This window comes from Lycorma delicatula, chromosome 1 (genome assembly GCF_047948215.1).
Source record: "Lycorma delicatula isolate Av1 chromosome 1, ASM4794821v1, whole genome shotgun sequence".
Lineage (NCBI taxonomy): Eukaryota > Metazoa > Arthropoda > Insecta > Hemiptera > Fulgoridae > Lycorma > Lycorma delicatula.
In genome coordinates, this window is record NC_134455.1 from 105,845,778 (window position 1) to 105,869,456 (window position 23,679).

General features: G+C 29.3%; 1 protein-coding gene across 1 annotated transcript in view; it reads right to left on the minus strand.

Annotated features, from left to right (window-relative positions):
* The window catches only part of LOC142320712 (uncharacterized), a 130,387-nt gene extending 123,638 nt beyond the window's left edge, over positions 1 to 6,749 (minus strand). The window contains exon 1 of the mRNA XM_075358738.1: positions 6,022 to 6,749. The gene's annotated coding sequence lies outside the window, so the exon portion shown is untranslated. The remainder of the gene's footprint in view (positions 1 to 6,021) is intronic.
* Positions 6,750 to 23,679: the final 16,930 nt, after the last annotated feature.

The window sequence follows — 23,679 nt, forward strand, 5'->3', positions numbered from 1 at the left end:
ACTACCTAGTATTCGTAACAGCTACTCGTACGAACGATCTGTCCAGTACGACACTATTATTGATAAAATCGCTATCGATGCAGTTCAGGCGTCAGTACACAACGTCTTTCTAAGCAGATTGTAATTTCGCTTTCGATTGTATGGAGGGCATTTAAAACAAGTTTTATCCTTATCATAAACAGTCAGCTTCTACATCTACACCCAGGAGATGGTTCGCTTTACTTGGAGTTCTGCAACAGTTTGAATACAAATCGGTAAGTGTACAAGTATATTTTGTTTACCGACGAGGCAAATTTCACTCGAAACTGCGTCAATGAGAATATATGGGCAGAAATAAATCCTCATGAAACGGTAGAAGGCAATTTTCACAATCGACTATTTGCAACGTCCATATTAACTGGCCGCTTAAATACTGAGTTCTATTTTTTTTTGAAGAATTACCGCCGATGGTTGAAGATCTCTAGCGCTGAGACGCAAGTATACTTCCAGCACGATGGCGCGCCACACCACTTCTATTGAACCGTTTCCACTTACTTAAATCATCATTTCTTTGAGAAATAGATTGATCGTGGAGGTCCACATTCCTGGCCATCAAGATTGACTGATCTAATACCTTCAGATTTTTTCGTTCGGAAATGCATGAAAAATATTGTATACAAAACAAAACTACATTCTCGTGAGGAATTAATTGCCCACATTATGGATGCGGCTGTACAATAAAAAATCATGTATTAATTAAAAACAGTCCTGAAGAACTAAAAGAGAAACAGATGCAGTATATAAGCGTGTCAAGATATGTGTTGAAAATGGCGAGCTCATTTTTGAACCTTTATTATAAATTGGTATGTATACACTTTGGTCTAGTTTACGGTTTCTAAATTAAATTCAAATTTTTCCACCTCTTGTTGGATTTATTCAATTTATCTTACACCATTTTGTTCAAGATTAAATTCTGTAAAAAAGGAAAAGACATTTTGACATTTTTTACACTTTTGTTTAAACGTTTTGTGTTTATTACCCATTTAATAATGTATTGTATGTCAAACATAAAAAATCAGGGGTTTCTACAGCAATTTATTGGTTTTCACCCCGAATTCTCAAAAACTAGGGCAGATACGGTTCTAGGACCATTTTCATCGATTTTAAAAGTTAAAAGCCGTAAGAAATTTCTAATTGTTTCCCATAATAAACATCCTAAAAATTTCAGTAGACCTCACTTTACTCGGATAGCTAAAATCCGAGCGAAATCTTTCACTAACCATAACTCGCAAATGAAGCATATTAGAACATACGTTTTATAAATTTGTCCCATTACTTTTAGGAGTACAAGTTATAAATGTCGCATGAGAACTTCAGGATACACTCTGTACAATTGATAACTTATGAACTCGGTTTTCTATTCATACATTATTTATATTCTAAAATAAATAATTATTTTATTGTATTTTTGTTTTGTTACACATATACAAGAATAATAACAAATTATAGTGAAACGTTTTTAATAAATTTCATTAAGTTAATTATAAATAAACTAATAAATAAAAATCAGACGAAAGAACAAACTTAACTGTAATATGCATCCATAAACTTGTTAATAGGAAAAGCAAAGAAATAATTAGAGGATATTTATGGCATGAGTTATTTCATAACGTGTTAAACAAACGTTTTATTTAAAAAACTGTGGTTGAGTTTTACTTTTACTTTTTATAGTAAATTTAATTTGCTTTATCATTTGAACAACAAACGATTATATTCACAAAACAGTACCTTTAATAAAGACAATTTCGAAATGTTTAGTTTTGTTCAAGAAAATTTATGCATTATATTAATGATTTTTTTTATATTAAAGAAACAAAAATTATAACAGTTTATCCATGAAAATATTTATCTTATCCTTTTTTTTCAGATTCTAATGTAACTTAACATTTAACAATTTATTTTGCTCTATGACTTTCGTACTGTCTATTTTTTCTACGAAAAGGGTTACGCATAAAGCAATGATAGAATCTATTTAGCAATTTCTTTTTGGTTCCGTATACTAACATCTGTAGTGGATAAGCCTACCATCCGAATTTTCATCTACATAAAAGCTACCCTTCCATATAAGACAGTATATTGTTTTGTATCTGTAACATTCCTTCCTTCTTATACTAATCAAATAAAAAAAATGTTTTTCCCTTTTTGGCATATTGAATTTTCTACCTTAATATTTAATTCTACATTAACCCTTTTCTACCTTAATTCGTCATGCATCTATTTTTATTTGTTTATTTTATAACATTTACTTATATATATATATATATATATATATATTTAAACTAAAGTTCCTTCCTAGCACAAATCCACAAATCCATTTCATAAAATATTTCTTGTGACTTTAGGGTTCATTATCTATATATTTCTTCATACGTTCTTCTGAAAAATACTACTGATGGATTCGGCATACAAATATTCAGTATTATAGTAGGCTTTAGTTTTGAATGCAATCTGATAAAATAATTACTCTGTAAGACCCTACAAAAATGGGGCCATCCGGAGAAAATTGTTACACCCGTTACTTCGAAGATAGAATGATAAATGAAAAAAAAAAAAAACTAATTGCCAATTTAATTAATACTGTAACAATTAAAATATTATCAAATATTACAATTAAAAATCGGATGTGGACACCATATAACTTCCTTGTGCGCCTATTAAATTACATATACACATATTTTTTTTTTTAGATGAAACGTACGTAAAATTTTATTTCATTAGTGACTTCTGATATATTTTATTTTTTGTTATTATTGAATTATTATTCATCGTAAAACTTTTTTTACAATGAGAGGTTAATAAAATTATTAATAAATTAATATATTTAAATTTAAAAAATGAAGTTAAAAAAAAGCGATTGAGTCTGATTCGAACCGATCTGACTTCTAAGATCCAAATATTTCATTAATTAAAATTTAATTTGCCTATAACTCTGAAACCAATGAAAATAAGTTCCACTTATGATATATTGTTGAAAAGCGTTCAATCAGGGCTTATTCTGCAGTTAAGAAAAAGTCAAAACTCCAAATTTGTTTGGAACTTTGGACTTTTTTGGACACTTTTGGTTCAGTCGATTGCAATCAAAAGGAGACGTGCGTAACTAGATGTTACAGCAGTTCTAAATCCAAAATTTCAACATTCTACGGCTAATCGTTTTTTGAGTTATGCGAGATACGTAAATACGTTCGTACAGACGTCACACCGAAACTAGTGAAAATGGATTCAGGGATGGTCAAAATGGAAATATACGTTGAAATCTGAAAACCGAAATTTTTCGCGATTACAATAATTCCTTGTACGAAGTACAAGGGAATAGAAATGACAATATTATGGGATAAGTAAAGTATAGAAAAATAAAAATACAATACTGAGTATACATTGTTCAGGACTTACATATTTATAGCTGGATTCATTTTTACATTTTTTTTTTCGTAACAGTTAACTTAACTAAAAAAGTGCTTAAAAACAGGTACTGTTTTTAAACATTTTTTTCGTAATTGGAAATATAGTACTTTTTTTTTTTAACTTCCGGGACTACCGTTTGGTATTGCTTTAGAGGATGAGATGAATGATTTGTAGCGTGTATGAAAATCCTATGCCTGACCGGGATTCGAAGCCGAGACCTCCGGATGAAAGGCCGAGACGCTACCACTCGCGCCACGGGGACCGGCGAAAATATAGTACTGTAATAGCTGATTTGAATTCAAAATATCTTTACGTACAGTACTGTTTTATTAGAATACATTATTACGTAAATGCAACACATCTGAATGTCATTTTTTATTAGTGAGTGACAAAAACATTTTTTTTCTTGTACCACAATTCGTTTATTTACAATCGAGTCCAAGAAGGAACCATAAGTAAATAGAATTACAATAAGAACTTGGTGTTAGGGGTTTCCATTGAATACCCTCAATAAAACACACATACGTAAGAAAATAGTTCATTTGCATAAATGCTCTTGCACAAATTCACTCCATAAAAAGTACAAAAATCCGTAAAAATGACCAAAAATCAAATAATATTACAAGACAAAGGAAAAGAAAATCAAAACAGTAACATTATTAGCTTATGAAAGGAAATTAGGATCTTCATCACAGTAAACGGAAGATGCTCATCATTTAAAGGATGCCATCCCAGCCCAAGAGTCATTCAGACTTCCCCCCGTCCAGCACGTAAATATCATTTATTTTAGTTTGCATAAATTACCCTATAATTTACTGATAAAATATTACGCTAATCTCTATAGCTTATCTTATTATTTTCTAACCATATTTTTCTTTTATCTACTCTTAAACCATTCTCCTTTTGAGTTAGTTTATTATTTAAATATTGTTCTTCAGACTCCTTCCTGGTTTTTATATTTTCTTTTGATTTCCTTTTCGATACCAATAACCGGGAACATAAGTAAAACATTACTTTACCTCTAGGATATTTTACACGAGGCCTTAAACTGAATTATAAAAGAAAAGAAAAACGGTCTTTCATAAACTGTAAGTAAGTAGTTTTCTATTACTTTTAGTAGGACTCAAAAGCTAGTACAACTTATATACTGTTTGCCAGATATAATTAAACGTTAATTAATTTTTGGCCTCTAAAAGTGCAGAAAGAAATTATTATATTTAGTTAAACTGATTATTTATTTATGATTTTTCTCTCTCTATCATTAATTTTGAGCATAAAAGTGAAAATATGTTTTTCTTACTCTCCCCACTAATAGAACTTGAGAATAAAGGAAAAGTTACTACTTGCCCTACTCTGTCAAAAATTTAATTTTTTAAAATTACCCTTTAAATTTAAAGGGGTATTAGATTTCGAGAAAAATTTACTTAAGGAAATTCGTTAACCTTTACATGGATATTTTTTAGAAAATATAAGGTTACATCCCACTTCTGAAAAATATAATATTCCGTTATTTTATTTTTGGCTCTAACTCATTTTAATCTTTATTAAAAAGATTAAATAAAAAAAAAAAAATATATATATATATATATATTTGTCCATGTCACTTTAAGAGCAATTGAAATTTAAGTGCTTTTGTCCCATCTAATATACTCCCGAGACGAAATAAGAAACAATTATTTTTTCATTACTATCATAAATGTTGTACTTTATTTTTTGAATATTTTTATGCAGACCCTTTTTTAAGTTTATTTATTTATTGTTAAGGATCATTTCTTTATAATATTTATTTTTCTAATTGTCCTCACAGAGAAAGGAAATTCAAAAATATTTTTATTGAAATTTTGAAATATTGAGCTAAAATCTTATTTTGGTTTTTAATATTATGTAAGGGATAATTTTTTATTATTAATTTTTCTGTACAAATAATAATAAAATATATTTTTGTTAGTATGTATCCATATATTATTTATTGATCCTTTAAGAATATCCAAATTTCTAATTTTCACAATTGAAAGGTACGATTCTGAAAATTGTCTATGCAAATGTGAATTTCTTTGATCAGAAATTTCAAAACTAAATTTACATTTTTTTTTTTTTTAATTATCGGTCTTCAAGTATATAAAAAATAAAAATTTTTATTTCAGAGATATTATTTTTTAGGTTTTTCTTAATTATAAATTATCCCCACAGCTTCTAAATCATAAATATTTACAAAATACTTTTTTCTTTAAAATCTTTTATTTATAAAATTTTATTAAACTTTTTTCTCATATTAAAATTATCTCTTTTCTTAATAGTTTAATAAATCTCCTTCTTTAAATCTTTTAAATACTAAATGGTATCTTAAAGTTATTACAATCTACTTTAACTCATTTAACAATGTTAACATAAAAACAGTGTAAATGTAGTGAAAGTTGATTTAATTTTTTAACACAGTTATATATTATATATACATATATTACTGTTTCAATTAAATGTTCCTATTTAGGAAATAAATTCTATTAAGTAGATCCCAAAATATGGCTTTGTTATAGACTATGTTGAAAATATTTACTTCAGAAATTTTTTTTGGTTACTTACTGTGACAGTTTGTTTCGGTAGATATTCTTTAACGATATTTTGTTGTTTTGTAGGTGGTTGTTCAATTCGTTCTTTTACTGGTCATTTTTGAATCTGGTTGCTTGATGTCTCGGCTTGTGGATCTTCATCGATGTTCGCTCTTTTTTGGATGTTGAGTGATGTGGATGTTCTTTTGTTGATTTTTGTGTACCGGGTATGTCGTCAGCAGTAATAGAGTCTGTACTTATAAATTTTACTTCTTGTTCGTGAGCATCTGTTACAGCTTCGTCTGTAGAATTTAAATGGTCGTCTTTATCGTTGTTATTTGTTATTTCTTTCCGAGTATTAGATTCTGCAATATTATCATCACCTCCTTTCCTTCTAAAGTTAGAATTCGAATCATTAAAAACTTTGTTTGTTTCTATTTATGCATCTTTCCATGCTTTATTTCTTCGTGCATCTCTTGCTTTTGCTGCATCCGGATTTTTGCGATACCATTGCCAGATAGCTGCTTTTTGTCTCTGACTGTATTGTTTAGGCATTTTTGTGTTACTGTGTAAAAATAAAATCCAAATATACTGCAAATATAATGCACAAAATTTTTGTTAATATTATAAATGATAAAAAAAATGTAGTTAAATTTTTTCCCACTGTAAATTAAGTACACTTAAATGTTTGCTGCAGCAATAAAACTGACGATGGAGTATGTCGATGTGTTTACCCACACCATTCAGTTATTATACTGTTTTCAAGGACGCCGAGTTCTGTTTAAAAAATGCATTATTTAAAAAATACTGTATTAAATTACTCTTTCACAATCAAATGATATTATATACCGGTTGACCTTCGCCTTTTCAATTTCTACTGCGCCGGTAAACGCAACTAGTTGGAGCGAGCCGACTGCGTGCGCATCTATCTCTGTCGACCCCTCAATAATAAGGTTATCAAGGTTTTAACTTATTCTAACAAGTGTTTAGGAATAGTAAACCACGTGGTGACGTATGGAATAATCAGTAATTCTCGTTTCATAACCACATGCGTCGGAATGGGTAATCGATTGATTTAATTGACTACGTACGACAAGTAATATATTTCTTCTCAACATAGAATTATGATTAATAATCAGCGATAAACATGATTTTTTGGATGATGTGTAATGAAATGGATAAATAAATGATGAAAAATGTAACTTGTAGTATATATCTACATTTGACAGATAATTATCGAAATCATATTACTCCAAGCATCTGGGTTGTGTTTAAAGAAACTATAACTGAATTCGACTCAAAATTATTTATGTTTTTAAATAATAAAATTCTGCTCCATCTTTTGTAACCTTTACTATATGGATAAATATTAAAATGGTAATATTTAATCTTTAGTAATTTATTCAATTTTTATATAATAAAATAATTTTATTAATTATAATAGGTGAATTCACTTAATATACTTCTTGAAGGCGTTATACGCTCTTTTCTTTCTTTTAATAGCTTCACTTATTTCATCGTTCCACCATGGAACGGGTTTCTTCGTAAGTTTCCCAGATGCTTTGTGAATATATCTCGATGCCGACTCAAGTATTGCATTTGTTATGGCGTCGACATCGTCCCCGATATCTCTAGTTGTTTCAGGGAGTATCGTTCTAGCTGTGAAGCTCGTCCAGTCTGCCTTATCAAATAACCATCTTTTAGAGATGGGATATGTTTTTCTTGTAACATCAGTTACAATTTGCACCGGGAAATGATCGCTTCCATGCAAATCGTCTATGACATGGAAGCTGTACCTTGGTGTTATCGACCTGCTTATTAGAGCAAGATCTATACAGGACATCGATCCATCTCTGGCATTGAAAAAGGTTCCTGATCCATCGTTTAAAATAATAAGTTCTGAATTCATCAGGAACCATTCCAGTTCTCTTCCGCGGGGATCTAATCGATCCGATCCCCAAAGAGAATTATGAGCATTAAAGTAACCCACCAGTAAAACAGGTGGGGGAAGCTCAGAAATTAGTCTTGTTATGTCATCCTTATTCCAATCAAAAATCGGCAAATATATGCTGCAGACAGTGACCTGAAGCGGACGCTTCATTCTAACGACTGCTTGTAGGTTTTTGTTTAAAACAACCGCTTCGGTGGTAGCTCTAGTCGATGTTAATATGGCTACTCCACCTCTAACTCTTAACATTTGGCGGTTGATCATATCCTTTTAATTTAAAATTTTCTTTTCGGCGGAAATGCGTTTCTTGCAGGCATATACAAATCGGGTCTACATCATGTACCAAGCGTTGGAGCTCATGGATGTTTGAAAAACATCCATTGATGTTCCATTGTACAATCGACTCGCTAATTTTTAATTAAATTAATTACAGTATTCACGCCTAACACGTCTAACTGACTCAAATGTAGCAAGCCTTAACACCCACTGAACCAATCTCTGCACCGAAACATGATGACAAACGCATGTTCTGTTGTATGTATTGAAAACACAACGCGCCTGCGCTAGCTTTCGCACACATTAACTATTAATATTTTTCTTTCATCTAACGTACAGTTCATCTCATTACAATGGTTTGTTTCGAAGCTAAAGCCATTTAAAACACCACTATTACTTTACGGCCACTTTATCTTAATATTTGTATGACGTACCAACCGCTTTCCTCGTCTAATAAGTATTTTCCCCTTTTCAAATTATTCGACTTTAATTAGCAAATTTCGAACTTATTAATCAACCTTATTTTAAAACAATTTACATGAAGTACAGTATGTGTCTATTCCATATCCGAAGACAAAATTAAAAGCAATTAAAAAATCCTAAGCCAACATTTCAAAATAATATCCACTAAATGAATTATGTAACTATTTATATGGATAATAACCTTGAAATATTTATTTTTATTAGACGAAAGATTGCTAATCGCTTGAATAATATTACAAAAAGGTTCTTTTCTAGTTATATAAATATGCTGTCACATAAGTTTTTGGACCCCATAAATATAAATCACAATTAAAAGTTCTTGTTTATTCATTAGTTTAATGCTGGGATTGTAAAAAAAAATTACAACAGACTTTAAGATGAATAAGTGCAATTGTTAATTTTAGTTTAATACATAATACGTTTCTATTTAGGAAAAATAATCATGCGTGGGAAAAGGGTACCTAAGATTTATTTTTTGGAGTGGAGGTAATTTATGATGAAGTTTTATTGTAAAATTTTCATTTTATATTTTAACAAAAAAACCTTTTAAAAAATCGATTTTTTTAATTCTTTTTTTTCCGCTGTTATAATTCAGTACCTTCGATTTATTTCTGTTTATTTCTATTAAAATTTCTTTAGTCTTAATTACTCCACGTCATTATTTTTTTTAAATTCATTTTTAATTTGACCTCATAAAAATACTTAATTTTTTCATTATCAATTATAATATAATCAGCTACATGGATTAATCATTATCCTTTTTATTTTAAATCTTCCTTGCTTCTTACATTCACGAGTTGAAAAGTAATGGAGCTAGTGTATCTTCGTAAAGATTGATTGCAAAGTACGTTCAAAGTATTTTGTAATAATTACTGTGTGCAGAAGGAATACCCTGGCTTTTATGGTTACATCATAGGTAAAATAGAAGGAGTGAGTAACTTAAGAACACTAGTTATTTTTCCCTCTCACTCCTTCTACTCTCCCACTATATCAATACCCTCCACCACCCAAGTAGTAAAATCATCGGGAAAGTGAACTACTGTTTATTCTTTCATGGTTTAAAATGAAAAATTATAATTGTACAACCTTGTCTCACTTATTTCCACACTGAAACTTACCTTTCTTGATCTTACAATCTATACATAGCTTAAAAGCTGTGCATAGATTGAATAGATTGTTGTAAAACTTGTAAATCACTTTTCTTTCTGTAGAGTCTAAGACCGTCTACAAGTAAATCTCCCCTTATCAGTAATTTTCCTCTTGAAAGCTGTAATTTTCTACGCTACTACTAGATCAGATATATATAAAAAAATCTGTAAATTTAAACAAAAGAGTGCTAAAACAAACATTTCATTCGATTCAAGAATTTATACAAAAAATTATTACTACTTCAATATAATGGGATTTTGAGGGCAAATTATTAATGAATATAATAAATTACATTCCTTTCACTCGAACTAACCCTTTCATTTAACTTCTAAATCTTGCCGTGTGGCAAATTTAAAACAAAATAAAGTTTTTGACATGGGAAAAACAGTAGAAATAAATAGTGCGTTTACATTAAACTTGTATTAGATGATTGGTTTGAAAAAAAAAGACACATTCAAATAAAACATACAAAAAATAAGTTGCTAATAATCAAGTGGATTAATTTATGATGAAGTTTTATTATAAATTATTATTATGATTAATAAACCCAAAAAAAGGTTAAAAAACTCAAATATTTGGTATTACTCTCCTTCTTTCTCACCTTTAAAATCACCTTCCAATTATTTTTTTCTGCGTTTATTATATTACACGGCAGAAGCGAAAAAAATTCCAATGAAAAATGTACAACCAATAAAAAGTTATCTAAGATTTCTTTTTCTGGGGAGAGGAGTAAATTATTATGGAATTTTATTGTAATATTATTATTAAAAGTTAATTATTTAAAGTTTTAATAATAATAAAATTTAAAATAAATGAAAAAAACTTTTAATTCAAGAAAATCTATATTTTTAAATTTGTATCTGCTCCCCTACCTCCAACATTACCCCAGAGTACTTTTTTGGGGGTACTTGCACTGCTACTAAGCCTAGGAAGACATAAAAAATATTGGTTAAATGATATGCAATAAATAAAAATATACCGGTTCATGATTTTTATGAAAGCAGGAATTTGGGGCAAAATTTGAAAAAAAAAAAATGTCCGATGACCTGAGCTTAATATAAAGTGGGGGCTATGTATAAAATTTTGAGTAAAATGACTTCATGAAACTATTTATCCACAAAATTTTACCAACAAATTGCCCCAATTACACAATCTCAATACAAAATTTCATCAAAATCGGTTCATCCAGTCAAACGTTATTAAGCTTCAACCACTTTAACAGACCTAAATACGTACGTTCGTATGTATGAATATTACCCCCACCTTTTTTTCTTTTTTTTTGTGGCTCCTGAGTCATGAAACGATGAGAAATGAAAAAATATGATACCCTATTTTTTGACGGATTACTATAGTTTCATTCAATAGCTGTAGAGCTATTATGTCAGATAAAGTAAAAGTGTTAACGATACAAAAAAATTCCAAGATGACATAGTTAATATATTTATTACTTATATATTAATATATAATATATACTATTCACGAGTATTACTACACGATTATTTCATACGAGTAGGTGTACATGAAAACCTATGTGTCTCTGCTTCTCATCCGGAAGGTTCAGCATTCGATCCCCGGAAAAGCTTGGAATTTTCCACACATTAAAAATTATTCCTGTCTATAACTTTTTCATAACTGTAACTGGGATAATGCCTCTTTACACCTAGATAAATAAATAAAAAAGTATTTTTATTGTAACAATGGCGTAGAAAGAAATTTAAACTTTCTTTCATAACTTAAATTGCTCGAGAAAGGTAACGAAAGAAAAAAAATTAGACATGATTTTCATCAAATTTATTGCTATCTTAAAGTAACCACTTATTGTTAATAATATACAATAATAATAGGGGATATGAACGCATACCTCATTATGATTTAATAACCAATAAAAAGAGGAAATATCAACCACCTGTGCACAACAGGCTGATTATATGAACCATTACGCTACACGTATACATTGTTTTTTCTAACATTTAACCCATAAATCATGTAAGCTGAATAATCTAAAACATTACATTAAAAATAGCTATTTTACGTCGGCTCAAAATATACAAGAATATTTATATCCTGGTTAACTTCATGAAATTTAAGATAAGAATTAAATATTCAAGGTAAAAAATATACTAGTAAATACTAGTTAGTTGTTCGGCCACCATGCAGGAAAATGTCAAAAAAATTAATTTTGTTTAAATAAATCGAACAAGGATGAGAAATTAAAAAAGAGTAACCATAAAAAAGTTGTTAACCATAAAAAATAAAACTTTTATTATATATCTAAAGTATTTTTTAGAAAAATAAGAAATAAAGCAAATATGTTTATTACTATGAGTATATTTTTGTATGTGTATATAAATATATACAAATTATATGTACTTGAATAAATTAATATTGCCGACAGGAGAATGGGTGATAACACTGTTTGAGACAAAGGGGAATTCCCTTATCATTGTAAGAATCAGTATTTCTAAAATGCACTTTAAGATATATAATGAGATTAAAATAATCATCTCCTACATCATTTATCTTCTTCTTTTTAAGCCTTATCCGCTCAGTGAACGCTAGGTATCATGTCGTTCATAATTCTATTCATCGCTGTCTGACAAGACATGGACTCGACACAAAATCATGGTCTCATATATTTTAACCATGATGCTCTTTCTTCTCCCTAAACCACTATATCCTGGTATATTTCGTTGGATAACTAGATGTATGAGTAATAGGGTGTATTTATCTTGATGACTCTTGATATGACCAAAATTACCGAATTCTGACTGTTGGCACAATCTAACATTTTTTTTCAACTACCAAAAATTGTTTCATTTATTACCCTATCAGTCTAATGAACTTTTAAAAGAAGCCTGGAAGACCACATGTTGAAGGCTTCAAGCTTTATAGTAGATTTCTCTGTGAATTTCCAGGATTCCAACTCGTACAGAAAGATAGAGAACATGTATTATCTGAGAATTTTTGTACACAGGCCCAATGAACGGTCTGGTAATACGAACACGTTAAGTCGGAAGAAGACGGATCTGGTCCTCTCAATTCTGCACTTTCTTTCCAGACAGTTGATCAATAACTACTCCGTTATCACACCCCGTTCCCCCTCACCTTACAGTTCATTAATACTACTTCCAAGTACACATACCTTTTTCGCCCTTTCCAGCGTCACACCCGCTGCCTGTAAAATGACTCCCCGCTGCCTGTAAAATGACTCTATTCACCCCATTTAATGACGACTATGTCTTTTTGGTGTTCAGATTTAAGTCATATTTTTAACATGCCATTACAACTTTCTCTAAGAGTAGTAGCATGTCTCTTGAGACTCTCGAAAAATAACGTATCATTAGTTATCTAGATAGCTTGTTAAATAAAACATTTTAAACAATGACTTTTAGGTAAAGAATCGATGATGGTTATTTACATTTAAAAGATCCAAATTTAAAAGTTTTAATTACTCACTTAATACTACATATCATTTGCTTTTGAAAATTTTGCTAATAAACTACTAATTCTCATTTATATTTTATGTTCTATTTTATTTTACCAATTTTTACCCATTTTTTTATTTTTCAGTTCACTTAAGGTTTCACTATAGGAGAAACCGATTCTAAATAAAAGACTGCAGAAAAAAAAAATTATATTTGATATTTTTCAATATTGAGTTTTTTTTTCAAAGAAAATAATAAGATCAGAACAAGGAAATAGAAACGTTTTTATGCATAATAATATGCCAGATTCAGGATGAAACAGGCGTTTAAACATCTGTTTAATACCGTTAAAAACGACAGAAGCTATATTAACGTATTTTTAGAATTTTTTTTTTTGGCTTGATGATATCTTCATATTAGCTTGAAGCTTGTGCGTGGGATATGATATAAGAATGGAATTTTTTACTATATGAAAAATGCCATACCTGACAGGAATTCAAACCCAAAACTTCCGGATGAAAGGCCGAGAAGCTGTCACTCCGGAAATCAACAAAATGTTTAAATTATTGAAGACTAAAACCAAATTTAATGTTGAATTTAATAGGACAATTAAAGTTATATAATTATTTTAAATATAATTATGTCATAAAACACCCAGACGCGTTACGAAAATGGTAGTTGTACAATTCAAAAATTGCTGTAGAACCACCAGGAAATACGGACCAGTTTCTTTGAAAAATCACTTCATTGTTAATCTCATTTGAGTATTAGTAATAATCTTTTAATAAGATACTAATTGACCTCATAATAGATATATATTCCTTCCTCGTTTGTAAAAGTCATTACTTAAGAAAATAAACACAAAATTGTAAGGTCCAATGTAAATATTTTTAAAAAATTGTATAGTTCTTGCAAAGTGTGACTTTTCGTTATTTTATTTTGTTTTCACGTTCCAACTTACAGCATCATAACGAACCACGCTTCTAAATTGCTCCGCTCAAATTTTTTCAACATTAAATTGAGCGCAACTCAAGAACTACTCAACCAATCTTCAAAACATTTTTACGCATGGAACTTTGGATACACTATTATAGCATATTTAAATTTCAATGAAATTGATTTAGTAGTTTTGGGGATTTTAAACCGCCCAATTTTATACAGAGTCCTACAAATAAGCAAATGTATATTTTATATATATATAAGCTAAACAAATTTAAATTGTATGGTATTTTCGTACACTTCATATCTTAAAACGTAAAGAAAATTCATTTTCACACCCACTACCACCATGCGACCGAAAGTAATACCGTACATTTCTTCAAATGTTAAAAATGTAAAAGGTGATTATGGAAGATACATTAATAAAAAGAAATAGCTTTACCACTACATATGTAACACAAATTTAATTTAATTTTTTGTCAGCAGAGACACGAGCACGTGTAATGTTTGAGATAAAAGTAATACAAAATAAAGTTTTAGAGTTTAAAAAACAACTTATTTATTTAAAACAAAAAATAAAAATAGCCACCTAAATCTAGTTACCTTATAGCTTACAGAAATAAGGAGGAAAATTTATTTAGATAACACGTTCTAACCGTTGCAAATAATTTAGAAGAATGTCTGTTTACCTCTTATTTGGCAAATTTCTAATCTTTAATAAAGAAAAGTGTGAACATGTGAACATTTAATTTAATGTAGGATTTTTTTTTTTTTTTTTTTTTTTTTTTTTTTTTTTTTTAATCCGGGACTACCGTTAGTTATGTTATTGCTTCAGAGGATGAGATGAATGATTTGCAGCTTGTGTGAAAATGCCATGCCTGACCGGGATTCAAACTCGAGACCTCCGGATGAAAGGCCAGTTGTCTAACTACACTGTTACTGTAAACTTGTAACCGTTGAAGTGGAATAATTTTCATTGTCCGCGCCCTTAGGTTTTTCTTATTAAAGAAACTCAAAATGCTTATTCCTCTACGAAAATTCTCCTTGCCGAACAACAGCTTTTGGAGTGCCATTGTTTGTATTACAAAAAACAGATTGTTAAACGGACTGGGATTATTTTTCTGGTATTCTGGATACTTTTTATTGTTATTTTCTAATTATTTGCTTAATTGAAAGAAATCCGTTACCCTAGTCCGTTATACTGCAAAATATATCCGTTCTATTGCAATATATATATATATATATATATATTACTCTCATTAAAAAAACGTTATGTTCATTACTTAAAAGAGTAAAAATATTTATGTTTCCAACCTTTTTTTTCGCGCTTCTAATTTTATGTGGTAAAAATAATACCAATGTTTCCTAAAATAAATTTTTTACAGGATTTTAAAAAAATGTAACAAGTGTCCTAATCCTTTTTTTCGTATACAAAACAGGTAGCCTTATGCATTTATGATTGAATATAAAAAATGTTTTCCCGCCAGTTACTTTTTAAATTTATCCTTAAATTGCAATTTTTTTATCAACTAATCATCCAAATATTTTATTTTTTCAACGCAATAAGATTTATAATAAAAAGAGTTGTTTTAAATTACTGGTCCTACTCTTTCATAATACCATGACATGTGCACGCATCTTAGGTACTAGCAACACTAATCAGAATTGCTTTTTCCGTGGCTAATGCTGTTAATTTGGTTACCAGTCTCTGTCGTGACCAAAGTGAAATAACTTTTGTAGGGCTGAATATCACCTGAATTTTGGATCTGCTTCAATGGTGATGTTAAAAGTTATCTTCGGCTTTATGACGAAGGCCACAGGGAACCACTTCATTCCTCATTTTCTATTGTAACACTGGCATGAAATTTTTACGTTGTATAGAAAACTCAGAATATTAATGTTATATGTTTTGTGAACATGAAAACTAAAATTACCTACGTGAATGAAAGTAATAAAGAAAGGTGCCATGTAAAAATAAAGCGAGGTGGAAGAAGATGATAACACTCAAGGTACACGCTCATAAACACCTTTCTCCATGGAAAGTTGCTGCACGCTTATTTTTATTTTTAGTTTCGATATTTTTTTTTTAATAATTACCTAAAGATTATTTATCAAATATTTTTTTTTACTTTTGCTTTTATTTTTGCTAATATGAGAAACATCATTATATTTGACGTCTGACTACAATTTAGTACAACCTGTAAAATATAACTCCATTCTGGGTTTGCGCACAAGATCAACTATATATGCGACCTGAACAGTAACAGAACAAATGTCGCAGTAGTGTTTAATTTTACTAACTGTTTGTACATCGATTATAAATTACATTTTCTTGACAATAAAATTTAAATTTAATATCTCGCTTCATCGAAATGTAAAAAAGTATTTTAGAATTTTGCGTTTCACACGCAGTAGTAATGCAGAGTTAAGATAAAAGTATTCAAAGTAGTTTGCTTTGGTGTTTCTTCATCAATTAGAAAAGAAATTAGGTAGTAAAATAAATTAAATAGCCTATCTAAACATAAACGTTACTGGGTATTACATCAAACCACCCCTTTTTTGTTGCAAATAATGAATGGAGTTAGTAGAGTAGGCTTCAAAGTCATCGACAAAGATATAATGTGGGTAATAGAGAAGCTTGTTTTCAAAAGTGAACATATCCGCTAAACATAATTTTTCAGGAGGTGCAAAAAATTCAAACTTCAGAGTTGTAAGGGTATTTTTAATTTATATTTATCTTTAGATATAAATTTTTGGCCCTGATTTCATAAGTTTCTTTCAGACCTTGATTTCATTTTAAAAATATTAATTAGTTTCAAAGTGTTTGATAAAAAACATATAAAGTTGTTCAGTTTTGATGAAAAAAGTTGGATATGTTCACTTTTGAACAACAAAAAATAGACAAACAAAATAGTACTAATTTTGTACATGTTATTTTTTTTAATAGTTAAAAAGATTAATGAATCAGCATACCTCCATAATGTTCTTGTATTATAAAATCAACACTGACAGTTTTTATGTTCACTATTAAATTATTAAACAGTAAGACTCTCGCAATTTTTTTCATAAACATTTTCTTTTAAGTATCAAGATTGATAATCATAGTTCAAAAGAATAAAAAAAAACCTAATTAAATACAAACACAGTCTTCCACAAGACAATCGCAAATATCACACTTGTCCCACGATTATTTTCTTGCATCTGTCCATCACTGTTATCAAAAATATTTTTGTTATATGCCAACTTTCCCACTGACTTACAAAATATTTTCCAGTAGTTAAATGAAGTCACTTTTTTCTCCGATGATAATTAACGTCTCAATGGCTGTTCTTTTAATAATACAGAACATTCTGTTTTTTCTTTTCTTTTTTTTGGGATACTCCTGGCATTTCCTAATTCAACTGGCGAAGAAAATTTGTAATTTGTGAAGTATCGTACGTTGGTGAAAATATCGCCATTCCTCGATTTATATTTCGTTACAAGACATCACTAATACTTTTTATTTTTGAGTAAAGAGTTTCCAGTGCTTTTATGTTGTGTACTTTTCTTTTCTATTTTTTTTCCTGTTTAGCCTCCGGTAATTACCTTTCAGATAATACTTCAGAGGATGAATGAGGATGATATGTATGAGTGTAAATGAAGTGCAGTCTTGTAAAGTCTCAGTTCGACCATTCCTGAGATGTGTGGTTAATTGAAACTCAACCACCAAAGAACACCGGTATCCACGATATAATATTCAAATGTAAAAATAACTGGCTTTACTAGGACTTGAACGTTGGAACTCTCGACTTCCAAATCAGCTGATTTGGGAAGAGCGTTCACCACTAGACCATCCCGGTGAGTTTTATATGTTGTATACTACCCGGTCTTTGCCTAACTCTTTTACTGTCCCCACTTCTCTGTAATATGCTGCATACTCTTGTCGCGTTTTAATTTCGACGTGTTTTTTTAGAATTTTTTCTTCCCTACGAAATGCTTGATCTGCCCCAAGAAAAAAAAAAACTGTGGCCACGGACAGGAAGGTCAACTAAATAGAAATGATGTGGTTTGAAAATTCTATCTTCAGCCAATGGCATAAATATATGAACATTACACGAATTTTTATTCTGTTGTGCACATCCGTCACAGAACAAAAAGATTTTAATGATATTTTCCTTTATATCCAAAGAACGTAGATGATGAATTAAAGCTGACCCAATTTCAACAGAACCTCTTTCGGACTGATCTTCCGACCACGTATAAAAAAAATTGGATTTTTGAGTCAAGATAAACACAACCGAAATAATAAAATTCAGTCTGCCAACTATAAAAGGCAATTGGCGTTTTAGGAAGAGAATAGACCTACTGAAGGACTAATAACAGTTGTTTTCATTTTGAACGATTTAAATGAGGTTGTAAAATGTATTAGCACGTACTCTATGCACTCGAAGGTGAAGTCTACTGTGTAATATTTCTTCAAATTTCCCCGATCAGATTTTACATCATTTATCAGAAGAATACATAGTGAACAAACATCTGAAGCTGGTGTTCCAAACCCAGTGTTAAATTTTCGGGAAAATATTTTATAAAAAAATCAAAATCTAACTGCCATGTCAACTTCTGCTGATATTTTTTGTTACACAATTTATACAGTTTTGTGTTATTCAAATATGGTCACAAATAAACTCTTTTACATTTTTCTCCCATAGTGGGATTCAGAACATGGGAAACTATTCAAAAATATTCTAACATTTTTTTTTTTCTTTTACAGATAAATTGATTTAACTTTCTATCTCCCACGTCTTTTTTTTAGGAAAACGACCATCTTGAATAACTTTCTCTATTCTAAGAACCCTTTACTTTGGTATACTTATGGCGAAACAGAAGAAAATTTGCAAACTTGTATCATATCTTTTTGATTTCGTATTGAAAAGAAATTTAAGACTGACACTTTTAGATTTTGTTCCATCTTTAGAACGTTTTCGTTTCGGCTCGATAGGAGAAATAAATCTAAGTAAAGCTTTACCCTAATTCACTTTTCCCTCTGCAGAATAAAATAACAAACCATTTTGCTTAATATCTTCATTCTTTATGAAATTATACTGAAACGTTTTACCTTCATCATTACACGGTCGCGACATATTCTTGAGAATTGAAAGGATAGGAGAACAGTTTTTATATTTATCGTTTTTTTCTAGCCACGACTAACAATGTTTTAGGTCTACCTAGTTTTCTGGAACCGCTATTTAACTGACTAACTTGTTTATACGAAATACAAATACGATTATTTAACAGTTATTAATCAAGCGCACTAAATTGAATAACGAAACCGAACCGACACTATCTAATCAAACAAACAACGTTAGAGCGAACAGCGCCGCTTCATAAACACGTATACTGTCCAAGCGCGCCATTGCCAATATTGTAGACCATAATACTGTGCTAGGTATACAAACAGTATAGTAGCGATATCATTTCACATATTAAAGAAACGAGACAAATAGAAAGACGAAAGTTCTTTGCAAATTGATATGTTCACTTTTGAAGAAATCGCTGTATAATCTATCACGGATACGTTGACGTTTGATAAAAAAATAATTTAGATAACAAAATGGAATTGATATGTTTTGTTGTGATGTGAAAATGATTTTTTATGTGTTATTTTCTAGTGGGTTTATTGGTTTTGCTTAAAAAAAAACTTTTATTACACTTACAAAAAACAGGATAATACACTTATAGTAAGAGTAGTTGGGCAGTCGAAAACGCAAAAATGACGATTTGCCGATGCGTTCAGTTTTGAAATTAAGCTCCTCAATTATATCTATTGTATTTTATTATATAATAAATCCTAATAAATTATTTATACATTTTAAGACAAAATATATTTATATAGTCTTTTGACTATCATGAGAATTTTTCCTTTTAATTTTGTTTAATAAAAATGTAAAAAATCAGTGATTTGTTTCAGATATGAATATAGTTACATGTGAACAGCAGCTATTCCCACAATATAGTAAAATAATGAAATTTCGTAATTTTATTATTTTCGGCCTTAAACGGGAAATAATTCCCCATTTTTACAAACATTTACAACAACAGCGCCGGGATAAATAACTTTAAAAAGTCAAATTTATTAACTAAAACAAAATATTTATTAAAAAGTAAACGTATTGTTCATAATAATTGATTTTCATTCTTACAGCTTCAAATTAATTGATGTTAAAATGGAAATTTTACTTGTGGACAAATAAGTCTAATTTTTTGAACTAATTAACCATTTTCAAAATTTTTATGTTGAAGACTTAGACAAACTAAAGAATAAATTTAAATGAAAACAAAAGCTTTCTATAAACGATTGGTCTACAGGTGCAATGCGACCATCTTGTTAGGACATCACAGTGATGTGGAATTCAGCTTGGTACGTGGTTCCAGTGATGACATATCCCGTATATTAAATAATTTGTTGTTGCAATTTAATTTAATGCAATAGACTATTAGGCTCAAATATTCAGGTTTTAGCATGAAAACAGATGACATTGAACATGTTTCTGTTATTCCTAATAAAGGTGATAAATTTTATCTTAACATACACTTGTTCATGAATATATCGTGGATACCGATGTTCTTTGGTGGTTGGGTTTCAATTAATCACACATTTCAGGAATGGTCGACCTGAGAATGTACAAGACTACACTTCATTTACATTCATACATATCATCCTCATTCATTCTCTGAAGTAATATCTTACGGTGGTTTCGGAGGCTAAACAGAAAAACAGCATACACTTGTTCGTTTCTTTATCCCTCGTTGTGATTGAATAAACATCTGCAAGTTATTATTTTTCAGCAGTTATCAACAGTAGCAATCGTTACATTCATATAATTTTAGTTGTGCATACATTTTTATAGTTACCGAGTTTAACAGATTTGGAGTTAACTAAGGAATGCTATTTCAACAAATTTCAATTTGATAAACTACAAACTATTTCAATTTTTCATAAAATAAAACTTGCTATAAAGTTGGATTCTTGTAATTCTCAAAACATTTTGTTTCAAGAAAATCATCTCTAATTAGAAAAAAGTGTATTTTGAAAATAAAAATAAAGATTCAGTCGTATCGTTTGGTATTACTATATGATTTGTAAAATAAAGAGAGAGAAATTTTTAAGTGATATTCATCTCAGTATATTTAAAACCACGCCCATATTTATCACATTCCTTGCCAAAAAAAAATCCCTTTTGACAGAATATAAATCAAATTTATTTTGACACTACAAATCAGGTTTACCATAAATTCTAATAAATTATGACAATCTAAATTACTTTTAATCATATTAATAAAATATCCCAAAAATGCATTTCACACAGCTGTCAATTAATACTGACAGATTAGAAAATAAGATTCATTCTAAAAATGTTGATAGTATAATAAATAATTTTAAGGACAATAGAATGAAATGTGATTCACAGGTATCCTGTACGTCCCATACAGTGAAGTATACTTATAATTTACAGTGAAGATTTTTTTTATTTAACACAACTTAATTTAACCTAGATATATGGCACAATAAGCTAGGAAAAAAGAGAAATTTATATAAAAAAGTTGAGATTATTTTTTCTTCCAATTAGTTAATATATAATTATTATTAACAAAGAGCGAGAGTAAGGTTAAAGAAGTAGTTAAAAACTACGCAAGAGGTTTATGCAAATGTATAACCTACGCTTGAAAGAAAAACATTATACATTTTCAATTTCTAAAGAAAGAAACAAGTCAAATTCTGAAAGAAAAAGTAAATGCTGAAAAATTATGGATGAAACATCTGTTTAGATCAATTTTACATCAGAACACAATTTCTGATGTATCTGATGACACCGTCAGGTACTATCTGAAGTAATGGTTCCATTGGAAGGAAACTAAAAGTTCTCTGCTACAGTATAAACATTTCTTAGGTGTTTAATTCCATTGACATTTTATTACTTTTCATGAGTTCACGAGTTTCGAGGATAAATTAAAAAACAACTTGGATAGATTTAATCATTAATTGCCTTTGTTTAAGAAAAATTTAATTGTTCAATATGTAAATATTTTTTATATTTAATTTCGTTTTCTATTTTTAAAATTATGAATATAATTATAATTTTGTTTTACATTTACTACCAAACAATACAAAAGAGGAAGGTAAAGTTAAGAATAAATAAACGTAACTATTTATTTTATACTAAATAACGTATCGAGAAATAATAATAATAAAAAAAGTAATTAGCAAACACGCTGAAAATAATAAAAGTTATTATAATAATAATGGCAGCTTATAATAAAATAAAATAAAATATTTATTACTGGCAATTCTCAGAAGAGGTTTTATACTGAGTAATAAGAAAAGCTAATCAATCATAGGTTTCATTATGTATAAATAATTACTTATTGAAAAAAAAGTTAATAGTTTACGCAATGTCATAGAGATGAGCGTAACATACCGCCATAAATCTACGCAACGTATTTACCAAGATAATGAACTATATATTAATTCAGCCAATAAGTGAATGTGAACGTAATTTTCGTTGGTTATTTTTAAAGGAACCCCAGGAAAGGTGGATAATCCAGTAGAGAATTTTCTAATTTATAAAGGTACGAAATCAATTACATTGAAAACAGAGATAACAAATGAAGTATCTGTAATTAAAAATGATTTTTTTTTAAGTGGCTCACTTAATTTACATTTTGACAATAAGAAATTTTATAATTTTAATATTATGAATATTCATAAATGAATACAAAATAATTTAGAAGAGCGGAATGCAAAGCAAAAAAGAAACAATATGCTAAGACGTTGCCGAAGGATCTTAAAATACGGAAAAAATTACAATCTAAGATTAGTGTAAAAAAAATCATCACACATGAAAAAAATTACAAAAAAAAAATCCTGAATAATAAAAAATAATTAAAAGCACAAAAAATTAAATAAAAAAAATAATTATTAAAATAAAAGTAGATCAAACGAGAGTGTGAATTAAAAAAAAAACTATTTTCACAGCATATGTATTGGAAACAAATTTCGAAATTTTAAGTTTGACAATTTTGGCTATATAATCATTTGAAATTATATCAATTTTGGGTGTTAATTTTAATTTCCAGTACAATGATAGAACCCACCGGGTTGGTCTAGTGGTTAGCGCGTCTTCCCAAATCAGCTGATTTGGAAGTTGCAGCGTTCAAGTCCTAGTAAAGCCAGTTATTTTTACATGGATTTGAATACTGTATCGTGGATACCGGTGTTCTTTGGTGGTTAGGTTTCAATTAACCACACATCTCAGGAATGGTCGACCTGAGACTGTAAAAGACTACACTCATACATATCATCCTCATTCATCCTCTGAAGAATTATCTAAACGGTAGTTACCGGAGGCTAAACAGGAAAGAAAGAAGAAGTACAATGATAGAGCCGACTCAATTAAAAAGATAAACAGTTTCAATGTAGTTGTCAAGGACGAAT